This window comes from Pseudorca crassidens, chromosome 3 (assembly GCF_039906515.1).
Source record: "Pseudorca crassidens isolate mPseCra1 chromosome 3, mPseCra1.hap1, whole genome shotgun sequence".
NCBI classification, from domain to species: domain Eukaryota; kingdom Metazoa; phylum Chordata; class Mammalia; order Artiodactyla; family Delphinidae; genus Pseudorca; species Pseudorca crassidens.
Window position 1 is genome coordinate 109,703,941 of NC_090298.1, and position 10,943 is coordinate 109,714,883.

Here is a 10,943-nt window from a genome sequence, read left to right on the forward strand (position 1 = left end):
GATTAGATTCAACCAATGGGGAGTACCAAGAAATGGTCAGCCAGAGGGAGGAAACGGACTTTGGGGAAGTTGCCTGCAGCCTACACTTGAGGGCCTGGCTCAGTGACCTACTCAGCCTCAGGACTGTCTTTGAGCTGCCCTGGCTATACTGAAGGGCAGCCAGGCCCATCTGCTCTAGAAGGGCATTCACACTGGATCACTCAGCCCGAGGACTCAGAAGCCTTCTACACCCTCACTTACCCATGTTAATAAATATTTGCTGACACCTTCTCTGTGCCTAGTCCTAGGTGCCCAGGGACATAGATACAGAGATGAGTCTAACAAAGGCGTCTGACAGAGCTAAAGGTTTTTTTTTTTTTTTTTTGAGGGGGGCCAAGGACACAGACAGGAAACTGACAATGAATCCTAGGGGTTGAGGGAAACTGCAGAAGGGGCATCTCACCTGCTGAGTGGTCAGGTAAGGGAGTGGGGTTTGGGTCTCCCTGAGTAGTCAGCCAGGGGGAATGTTGGAGGTCTGGGAGACAGAAGGAACAAAGGCTGGGGTGGGGGTGGGGGTGAGGGAATTCCCTGGCGGTCCAGTGGTTAGGACTCTGTACTCTCACTGCTGAAGGCCCGGTTCAATCCCTGGTCAGGGAACTAAGATCCCACAAGCCACGTGGTATGGCCAAAAATTAAAAAATGAAAAGGCTGGGGCAGGGGATGACTAATTCACATGGAAGCCTGTGGTGGCCAGGCAGGGCCTCATTCCACCCACTGGAAAGCTAGTATCTCCTGTTTGAACCTCACAGACCCCTACTAGCAGGGGTGGGATGGCATGGGCAGCCAGTTCCATTTTAAACTTTTGTTTAAAAACTTCTTAATAAGATATAATTAACATACAGAAAACTATACATATCTTAATATATAGCTCAATGTGTTTTGGATATATATAAATTCATATAAGCATCACCTAGATCAAGATATAGACTATTTCTGCAATATCAAAAGGTTCCCTTGTACCCCGTGGTAGTCAATAAAATCTCCCAAAGTTGACTACTATTCTTTCTTCTTTCTCTTTTGATTATTTTTGACAGATTTTGAATTTTATAAAAGTGAACATATACACTGTATACTTTTATGTCTGCTTCTTAAACTCAACATTATGGTTGTGATAGCAATCCACCTTGCTGCTTTTGGTAGTACATCATTCTATTTCATTGCTGTGTGGTATTCCAGAGTTTGAATATATCACAATTTACCCATTCTATTGTAGGAGAACATTTGGATTGTTTTTAAATAAAGCAATAAAGCTTTTAAATAAAGCTGTTCTGTATATGTTTGCACATGTATATTCTTAGCATACATTCTTATTTCTTAGTGGAAATAAACATTCATTTACGTAGAATATAAACCCAGGAGTGGAATTGATAGGTCATAGGATATGCATATATTTAGCTATAGTAGTTACTTCCAACCATTTTTCTAGGTGGTTGCACAAAATTACTCTCCCAGCAGCAATGTATGAGAGTTCCCGTTGTTCCATGCAACAATGTGGGAAATGCCCCCAGAAAAAGCCAGGGTAAGTGTGGAACTCACTACACATTATTCCCTTTCTCAAGGATCATAATCCTTCAATTCTTACCTGTATTGGTTGTTCTCCAGTACCCTCAAATAGTTGTTCTTTATATTTTGTCCAATTTTCATAAATGTTTTTGGCAAGAGTATTAGTCTGATACAACCTACCACCATGGCCAGAACTGGAAGTTTTATTTAGTCCAATTCTGATGCCAGATTAGAAAATACTGGAAAGAGATAGGCCCCACTGGCCCAGCTGGCCCAGCTGCTTTCAGCTCCAGCTTATATTCTTAGACACCTGTGGTATCAGATCCACATTCTGAATTAGGGCTCCCTGTTTTCCTTTCTTCTTTTAAAATTTTATTGGATTCCAAACACGGGTGCGTAATTGGTAATAGACTTACTTCTCCACCTAAACAACTATAAAGCTAGATAAAACATTTATAGCAACTGATTACAGGCACTGGACATCAAATAGACTTCTTCCTTGAGAGAAAGGAAACACATGAGGTGAATTCCACATTCACTAAAGTTCTTTGCCTAGGGCATTTTCCCAACTACGGCAGAGGCAAGTGGAGCCCAAACAGAGCAATGGTCTCCCTGAGTAAAGGAAACAGAGATCAGAGATAGAGGATACTGAGGTGGCTGAACTTCGGGGGCAGGGTATTAAAGAGGAGGGAGCTGCATGGAGAAGGAGCTCTAGAAATCTGCATAGATGCACTCTTGAGGCTTTGTCTAAGTTGTACATGTGCAAGGAAAGAATCTTTGAGGCCTGATGGATAAAAACTCTGAGTCTGTGAACTAAATGGGGATTCCAGAGTTAACACAGTGCTGAGACCCGTTCTGGTCAGAGTGGAAAGACCTTGCTGAACACCCTGAGCATTTAATTAAAATCTTAGAAAGTCCGTACCTTAGGAATAGGGCTACTCTAGCCATACAAAATGCGTTAGTTTTACACCTGTTCTAACAAAGCCTCAACAGGATCAAATTAATCCTCTAGTAGATTTACTGCCTAGTGGAACAAACTCAACACTCTATAAAGAAGAGCATAGTCCAGACTCTCAACAATGTATTGTCCACAATTCCCAACATACAATCAAGTATTACCAGATATATGAAGAAGCAGGAAAATATGATCTATAACCAAGAGAAACAATAATGAATAGAAACAGATTCAGAGATAACACAGATATTGGAATTAGCAGATAAGGACTTTAAAACACCTATTATAAATATGTTCAAGAATTTTGAGTAGTAAGAGAGACATAATAAATGAACAGATGAGCCATCTCAGCAGAGAAGTGGAAACTGTAAAAAAGAACTAAATGGAAACTCTAGAACTGAAAAATATAATATATAAAATGAAAAATTTACCAGGTGGTCTTACGAGCAGACTGGACACTGCAGAAGAAAAGTTCAGTAAACTTGAAGTTAAGTCAATAGAGACCATCTAAATGGAAACATAGGAAAAAAAAGGACTGAAGAAATGTGAATAGAGCCTCGGTGAAGTGACCTGAAAACAATATCAAGCAGACTAGTATACATGGAACTGAAGTCCCAGAAGGAAAGGAGAGAAAGAGATTGCAGCAAAACTTCAAAAGAATAGTAACTGAAATACTAAATTTGATTTTAAAAATTATTAACTCATCATCCTCCAAAGCTTAGGATAATAAAACCCCAGGCGGGATAAACACAAAAGAAACCACGTCCAGGCAAATCATAATCAAGTATCTTAAAACCAAAGAGAACATCTTAAAAACAGTGAAAGAGCACAAACACGTTACATTAAGAAGAGCAATGATAAGAATGAACATTTATGAGTCATCAAAAGTAATGTAAGCCAGAAAACATGGAAACATAGGACGATATATTGCATATTAAATATGCTATTAAAAGCAACCTAGAATTCTATGTCCAGAGAAATTATCTTTAAAAAAGAAATGAGAAATAAAAATATTTTCAGATTAAAAAAAAAAAGCTGAAAGAATTCATCACCAGTGGGCCTGCACTATCAGAAATGTTAAAGGAGGGGACTTCCCTGGTGGCGCAGTGGATAAGGCTCCACGCTCCCAATGTAGGGGGCCCAGGTTCGATCCCTGATCAGGGAACTAGATCCCACATGCATGCCGCAACTAAGGAGCCCACCTGCCGCAACTAAGACCTGGCGCAACCAAATAAATAAATAAATAATTTTTTTTTTTTTTTAAATAAAGAAATGTTTAAGGAAGTTCTTAAGGCTGAGGGGAAATGACACCTGATGGAAATTTGGCTCTAAACAAGGGAACAGACTTGTAATAAGTAAATATAAAATATGTTTTCTTGTTTCCTAAATTATTTAAGAGACACCTGACTGTTTAAAGCAAAAATAACAACTCTTCATTATGGAGTTTATGACATTTGTAGAAGTAAATGTACAACAACATAGTAAAAAGGAAGGGGGGGGTAAATGGAAGTATATTATTGTAAGGTTTTTACATTGTCTAAGAAGCAAAATTTATCCTTTTCTTCTTTATTTTTCATTTTATTATCTTCATCTTTCTAGTTATAAATACCATACAAATTTATTTATATAAAATTAAAACACTGTAGAAATACATAACCTGGAAAATGTAAATGTCACAAAACACTATCACCAGCAATAACTCTCAATAGTTTGCAGCATATTGCTTTGACTTTTTTTAATCTATATATAACAGAAAGCCATATTTAAAGTATTTATCTTGATGAAAAAGATATTATAAAATATTTATCTATAATTTCTACCAGCCCTTTTTTGTGTTTAAGTATATGAATAGTTTATAAGGACACTCAGATCAGAAAAACTGAAACATAATTTGTGAATCAGTTTGGAAGTCATTTTATAGTATGGAGAAGTATATAGTATACAGGATTATAACCATACTTTTTTGTATAGATAATAAATGACTCCAACATGATTTATTGAATAAACTACTATTTACCCTCTGAATTAAGATGTATCCTTTACCACATGCTATGAGCTGTCTTGTTCCATTGATATATTTGTCTTTTCCTATGCTGCACCACACTCAATTACTTCAGCTTTATCACATATTTCAATGCCTGTAGGGCAAATCTCTGGTTTTTGTCCATATTTACCCTTCCAGTTGATCTTAGAATCATCTTGCCAATTCTCCTCACCCAAATAAATTTTGATTAGAATTACTTTGAATTTATCAATTAACTAAATGTAACATACTGAGTCTTCCAGGAACATGACATATGCCTCTATTTATTTTGTTTTCTTTTCTATTTATCCTAGAGCAAAACTTATATGCCTTCCATGTGCCCTAAGTCAGTTTCTAGGTATTTCTCATGTGTCACTGTTATTGTGAATGGTAAATTGTTTACATCATATTTTTTAATTAGTTGTGACTTAATACTTTTAAAAGCTATTAAAACCTGTATACATATACGAATATACCTTATTCTGCTCCATCTGACTAGATCCCTCTCCTAGTCATAGTAGTTGATTCTCCTGGATTTTATGAAGGCACAACCATCATAACATGTGGCAATAATGACCCTTTTGACTCTTTCCATTACTTATTTTTTTTACTTATCCATTATTTCTTTTTTTCCACCTTATCGTCCTAGTAAGCACCTCCAAAACAACACCGCACAGTAGTAGCAAAAGGGACATTGTTTGGATCTTGACATTAATGGGAATTTTAGAGTCTTAAGTCCAATATCGCCTTTTGGTTTCTAGTGTATGTTATTTAAAGTGTTAACGTTTCCTTCTCTTCATGATTTTCTAACTGTTTACTGTGAATGGCTGGTGAATTTTATCAAATGCCTTTTGAGATGATCACAGTGCTCCTTTTTTCTCTTTAATCTATTAATCAATGGATTTTATAATGTTAAATCAAGCTTGCAATCCTAGAAAAAAATCGCCAAGTTGATAACTATTTTATCATACTACGGAAGCCACTTTGTTATATTCACAAATTAGATGGATCTGCCATTTTCTCTGCAGGGGGCTGCCTGGGTGTTAGGATAATAAATAGATCTTAACAATAATTGTGGAAGCTCTCCATCTTGCGCTGGCTCTGGAGCACCACCGTTCTCAGAGGGAGAACGCTTGTGTTCCTTATCTGGGCCAACAATGCTTCATGCTTGAATGCCCAACGTCACAGCTCTTTGTGGTCACTTGTTTTAATGCTAGACACAGCTACCTCTCAGGGCCTGCTGGTTCCAGATTTCTGGGCAGGGCCCATTCCAACACTCAGTACATGTCTAGTCCGGACCTGCCATTTTCCCTTCATCTTCCCTAAGATGAGACGGTTCTTGCTTAACTCTCAGCACACAGAATGCTCATTATACATTCTCTGCGAGCAATCCTGGCTTCTTGTGTGGGAGAGGCAGCCCTCTGCACCCCCCAGCCCCACCTCCCCTGTTCTTTGGCAAGCCTACCTTCCTGGAAATACAATGATCTCACAGGCAGCAAACAGTCTGATCCAGTGTCCTCTCAGCGGGGGCTCACATCACATATACACTCTTTCCACTGTGGGCGGGTATGAGAGATGTGGGGTGTGAGGAGCTCAGCCCCCAACACTGAGGGCTCTGCCCACTTCCCACTGCTGAGCCTGGGTCTGCACAGCTATGGACCTAGCCTTGGGAGGGAAAGTAAGTGGGAAAGGATTTTTTTGAAAATTCTTGGGAGGCAAAAAATAGCCACCCAGGACCTGAGGCTCACTCATGGGTCCTGCTCCAGTCCATTCACCCCATGGGCCTGGAGAAGCCTCAACCCAGCTTCACCCTTCCAGGCCTGTATCTGGCTCTTTCTGCTCTAATCTCCGTGGCCCCCTGCACCTGGTTTCCCACACCCTGGGGCCAGCTGGTGACTGCTGCACTCTGCGGGCACAGCTCTGCCCCACTCTCCCAGCAACCGGGGTGGTCAGGCTCACACCAGGTGGCCACAGCTGGGGCGTCCCATTGCCAGGCCCGGAGGTGAAGTCAGCCTGAACAGTCCCTGCCAGCCCGTGACTCAGCCACTAGAGGCACCACAGGCACGACTTGGCAGAGCTGTGCTCCACGGGGCAGGGAATTTCACCAAGACCAGCCAGTGCCTAAAGTTGCTGGTGCTGTAGTGGGGTGGGTGGTCCTTAGACATAGAAAGGATGCAGCTGGGAAGACAGGCTGGAAACAGGGCCATGCTTGCTGGACTCCTGAGGAAGGCTTCGCGGCCTCCACCAATCTCACTGTGGTCCCCAAGACTCTTGGGTAGCCGGGGACAGAGGCCAAATCTATACCGGTAAGAAAACTACGAGGGGTAGGGGCTGTTAAGGTTCATCTCGAGGAGAAGGACTAGGAAGACTAGAATTTAAATCTCTGAAGTTATCTCCAAATGAGGCTACACATCTCTATGTGTGTTACAGACATTCAATTGTTTGATACTCAGGCTTAAAACAATGCCTGACCTATAGGAGGCTCTCAAAAATATTTGTTGAATAAATGACCAAAGCAAAAATAACATATGCCATGATTCTTAAAACACTATTTTCACATTTTTTCCATTTTTATTTCACTGAGAGCTTAGAAATATGCAAGTGGCCAGGACCACTCCTGCTCTCCTTGAGTGGCCTGGGTGTCAGCTCTAATGGTCAGGAAGAGGAGGAAAGTCCTCAGCCAGGAGAACAGAGTATCCTGGCCAGGTCACTGCCAAATGTGAGTGTCTGTGGATGTGTGGACTGGGGTAGAGCTAAGCTGTGCCAGGAGTCCAGGCCCAGGAAGCAAGTCCCAAGTTGACAGACAAATAGAGGTGTGTGTCTCAGGAGCCCCAATGATTAGATTCCTGGCCTGCTTCCCATGCTTGTTTCCTCTCTGTCATGCCTGCACCTTTGGTAGAGCCTTACCTGCACCTGACAGTCATGGCTCTCCTCCTGAGCTGCAGAGGGAATAGTCCTGCTTATGCTAGAGCATGGTGATGATCGGGCCAGGGCCAAGAGCGTCCAGGGAACAAAATGAACAGTCCAGTTGCTCCCTGATCCCTCTGCTGTTCTGCCTGGAGAAGCTGATTTGTAAAAGGAGGTACTTTCTCTGCACAGGGACCAGTGTGGCTGGCTGATAGAAGCCTTCAACTCTCAGGGGAAGCTGGAAATTTGAGAACACCTGCACTGGACTTCTATTTTGGGGCTACAGGTAGAACTGAGGCATTTGGTGCTAGGAGAGGCTGGGTGATCTAGGGCAGGCTGCCTGCACCCTCTGGTCTGAATGAGAAGTAGGAGGGAGGGTAAGATGGGGGGTGTCCTTGAGGCAGGGGCTGAGACCATGGCGGCTTTGTAAGCTGCTTTCCTGAGGCCCCAGTAGTACAGCACTCAATTACATGGGCCTCACCGCCACCTCCCACAGCCTGTTCTGTCACCTCCCTGCCTGGGCTGGGCTGAGCTGCCCCTGGCTCTCCCACCTGTCTGCTGCTTCCCTCCACTCTTCCCAACACCCTCCACTCCCAGGCCTCAGGGCCAGGGCCTCCCTGGGCCCAGCTGGGTAAACCTGCCCCGCCCTGCTGCGTGGCAGTCCCTTTGTTGGGTCCCAGAGCAGATGGGTTTTCTCTGTAAAAACAGAGACAAAGCAGGTCTGACAGGGGTGCTATTGGGGATTGCAAGTATGACTGAGACACGTCTAGTCCCTGGTGCAAGGGGCATGGCAATGTCACCAATGCAGCGTCTAAACCCCTGATCAACTGCTTAGAAGCTATGTGAGCTTGGGTTGGACGCTCACCCTTTCCAAGGCTCGGTTTCCTGATGAGAATTGGTTCTGCTTTCGTGTCCGCCCTGGAATCTGGCTCTGGGCCAGTAACTAGGCTCCAATTGTTAGAATTGGCTTTCTCCCTGTTTGGACCTTCAGAGACCGGTTCTCTCTAGAGCCTCTAGCCTCTCAGCCCCCAGAGGAGGTGCAACAGAGTGGGGAGTCCCCACCACACCCCCAAGTCTAGCGAATCAGGTCTAGGCTAGACACACAGCAGGCACTCAATAAGAGTTTGTTGAGGGATCAAATGGCACAAAACTAGAGCTGGGAAACTCCCTTTGTCACAGGCATGCCCTCCCCTGTGTTCTGCTGCACCAAAGGCCAGCTTTGTTGCCTCCTTGACTAGTCTTGTCATCCCAGGATATGTGGGGCATCAGATCCTCAGCCAGCCCAAAAGCTACACCACCCCAGACCTTCCTTCTGGATGTTGCCTGGTGCCCATGCCCCTGGCTGCCTTCACTCCTTTCAGAGCCCCTCAAATCTTGCCTAGGCCTGCCTTGCTCCCTACCACTGTGGCGCCAAGCCCTGGCCCTGAAGAAGGCCCACATAGCCCCTCCCCATCCAGCCCTGCCACAGACTGCTGTCCTCTCCACCCTACAGACTCACAGGTTCCTAGCCTTGACCAGCAGGCCTCTTGGAGAGCAGACCCCAAGGAGGCCAGAGGCCATGGGACCTGGGAGTTGGGCCACATTAGGCCACATTAGACCACACTGAAATGAGGGCTTCTCAGGTTCTTCTTTGGCTACCCTCTGAGCCCTGGAGTGGCCAGTACTGAGGAGTGGGCATCCCATGAAGAGGAAATGCCCCATCAAGATTCAGATCCCCTTGGAATCCAAGCTATTGACTGAAGGGAGAGAACTCAGCCTTGAAGGAAGGATGTATTGGCCTGAATGGAGCAGATTCTACCCAGAGACCTGTGGTCTCGGGGCCAGGACAGGACAGGTTAGGGTCTGAGCTCTCTGGGCAGCCCCTGGCACCTCACAGGAAGGTATCCTAAAGGGCTGCTCCATCAGCTTCACTACACACTCCACCCAGGGCTGCTTCCAACTCTGGATGGTCCCGGGGGTGGGCCTCAACCTCAGCCTGAGGTTGTTCTTGTTCTGGCCCTTCCCTCCTGCTCACCCTGGGCTCAGTCCCAAAGGCGTCTTCCAAGGGCATCTGCTCCTGCTGGAGCCTGCCAGTCCATTGGGGAAAAAGCATTGTAGTTTCTCCTGACCTTGGACAGACCTGGCCACACACGGCAGACCTAGGCATAGTGCCCTGAGCTACTTGGGGCTCCCTTGAAAGACAGGGCCACTGAGTGTGCTTCCAACACAGCAGGAGCAGAAGTCTTCCCCCTCCTGGGCCCCCTCATGCCCTCCCTGCCTCTCTCTGGGCTGTGGCCTGGGGGTGAGTTGTGATAATAATTCCCATAACGGTAATAATATTGTTACTAACAAATGTTTTTGAACACCCTCTCTGTGTCAGGCTCTCTGTGGGTGCTGGGGAAACGTAAATAAATAAGATAGACACAGTCCTTGTCCCCATGGATGCCTCTACCACAGCGCTGGGCAGGCATAGGCCATGGCATATGGAAAGCACCCATACGTTTGTGTTGAATGAATAAAGAATGCATGAAATGAGCAGTCTGGTTATACTCAGCAGCACAGATGCCTGGTGGGGTGTGCAGTGAACAAGTGAAGGCCACTAGGGGAGAGGTGAGGTGTGACTCAGCCACCACCATCCCCACCTTGGAGAAGGCTCCCAGACCCTGTAAATTGTCCCATGACCTGGTGCTCCAGCATGATAGAGATTCAGCAATACAGCAACCCCCCAGGAACAAGGGCATTAAGCGTGAAAAGGAAATTCTGAGAGTTTCCTGGAGGGAGTATTGGGGATGCATTGGTAGCAGCTTGTCTAACCTGCTGTCCAGGATGCAGTGTATCTCAGGAATGAGCCTACAGTGTGGCCCCTAAGAAGGGCTGCTTCCAGTCTTCAGGAGCACAGCCTTGTCCAGGCCTGTGTCCTGTGGGAGGGTGCTGTCAGAAGTGGGCCTCTGATGTCCTCTCAAGACAGGGATGCCATCAAGGACCCACTGTGGGGGATGACTGGCATGGACCCTGGAACTACCCCAGAAACTGCTCAGTGAAATGGGGAAAGTTTATTCGCCTGATTCTAGAAGAGCCATTCCCCACCACACCCCTGTCTTCAACCCTCTGCGAGAAGCCTTCAGAGGTGGATTACACGGCCCAGATGCTGAAGGGCTAGGAAAGTCATACTCGGGAGGACCACTTCTGCAAGGGGGTGATATGCTCCCCCCCAAATGGAAGTAAAGAGGAAGGTGATGAAGGGATTTCATGATGGTGGGTGGTGGGGTTGGCAGTCCCTGGGGGTGTGTAAATTGGGAGAAGAAAGCAACGTCTAAGGAAGAGTTTCAGGAATCCACTGTGGGATGCCTTGGGCAGGAACTTCCACAGACTCCTGAGGTCCCCCTCCCCACAGCAAAGCTCTGCACCATTTTCATTCACCATGGCTCTTGGAGTCCCGATGAGGTTTCTGACCACCCAGCCATGCTGTGCACTTAATCCTCGGACAGTCAGTGATAGTGATAGTTGCCCCCAATCTTCACATCATTCAATGGGGTC